Here is a 1795-nt window from a genome sequence, read left to right as displayed (position 1 = left end):
AGGAGGTGGGGGCACTCTATGAGTCATTTTGGAGTGATTGTACTTGAGATCAAAGCTGCAGTTTGTATTGAAGAAAAATATATATTTTCATTTTGCACAATATGTAAATTAACAGTAACTTTCTAAAAAATAATAATCTGTTTTTTTGGGGGGTTTTGTTTTTCAGATGACAATTACATAAATAATAGTCATCTGAATGTTTGGACTATACACTCAATAACCAGGACTACATTACCCAAAGGTATATAAAACTTACAAAAAGGGGGTTTAAATCAACTTTATTATAAATTCAGAAATACACCACTGAAGAAATGCATATTAGGATAAGATATCGCTGTTAGACTTAAGACACTGAATCCTTTATCAGCAATGTGTTTTTCAATATAACGCTACAAAAATAACTAATTGTGTTATGTGAGATTGATGTGATTGTATAAATGGGCATCACTATGAAAACCTCACACATTAGATGATGATGTACATATACCAGCTTCTTTCTACTGATGAAATGCACAGAACAATTTCTGACAGACTCCAGTCAAGACATTTACCACTGATCAATTATATAAGTCTGTATAATTAAAACCTGGTACAACAATGCTTACTATAGAGACACAATGAGCTAGTTTACCAGTTCAGTTAACACAGTAAGTTTTTGGTACAGTACATGTGAGCCACATAACCTTGATTTTGATATTGTTATTGTGCTCATGAATGACAAATAAAGGGCTATAAGCCAAAGGAAAAAAAATACAACCCACAAACGCACAAATTCTTTGTTTAGTCATCACAGAGTGGTACAGCAGAGTTCGACATACAGCCACACATCTGTCATACGCCATTAGAGTTAGAAGAGACAAATCAGCACAAGCGGATGTGTTTATAACAAAACCCTGCTGAAAACATCCTGCGGAAGAGATGATATGAGTGGCAGACAGGAGGGGCTGTGAGGAATTCTGGATAAAAGCCTGCTGTCCCATAAAGTCAATTAATGCACAGATTGAAGAGGGAACGTACATGGGTTCATAAAGGCTTTTAGCCATAATTATCGTCACAATAATGGTCACATTTACTAGCCAAATTACACAGTAACACAGCAAAGTGAGAGCAAAGAGAGTGACTCTGTAGTTTGTTGTACCATTTAACCCAGACAGAGTAAACACAATCATTGCTGACACATTATCCTTCATAAAATTCTACAGTTTATTAGTTTATAAGATGGATTTTTAATAGTACACTGATAGTAAAACTGAATTTGCACAACCGAATTTGTGAGAGGAAAAGAGGGGGGCATCCTGTTCTGTGCCTGCCCATCCCTTCCCAAACCTCATGTAGTGCTGTCCTGTTTGCAATGGGCCCAAAGTGTGTCAGACCACGCTTGGTCATCCTAAATAGTTCCACCATGAGGACAAATTTGCCAATTTTCACAATGCCAACGTGCAATGTTTCATGTTCAGTTGCAGGATGGCCCCTAGTTGTCTGGTTGAGATCTATAACTTTTTCCATAATAGTGAATGAAAAGAGGAGATGATTTGAAGCTTGGAGGGGAGACGTCAATTATTAAAGAGTTCACTGTAATTCATTTCTTAAACACTGTCAACCACTTACATTTTCCACCCTTAAAAAATTGCAATTATATTGTTATTCTGGCTTTGCGTGGGTCGCTGGCTCCAGTAGAATGACTTGTGATTATTACATTTAGGCACGTATGTAAGTACAAAAGAACATGTAAAATGAAATGGTTGTTATATATAACATAACAATATAACACCATATAACAATTTATTTAAATTGG

The 1795-nt window shown here is 35.9% G+C and overlaps 1 pseudogene; it reads right to left on the bottom strand.

Annotated features, from left to right (window-relative positions):
- Window positions 1–557: 557 nt before the first annotated feature.
- LOC134000453 (olfactory receptor 7C1-like) lies at window positions 558–1190 on the bottom strand (annotated as a pseudogene).
- Window positions 1191–1795: the final 605 nt, after the last annotated feature.

The sequence above is a fragment of the Scomber scombrus genome, chromosome 19, assembly GCF_963691925.1.
Source record: "Scomber scombrus chromosome 19, fScoSco1.1, whole genome shotgun sequence".
Classification (NCBI taxonomy): Eukaryota; Metazoa; Chordata; class Actinopteri; order Scombriformes; family Scombridae; genus Scomber; species Scomber scombrus.
This window is presented reverse-complemented; position numbering and strand designations above follow the sequence as displayed.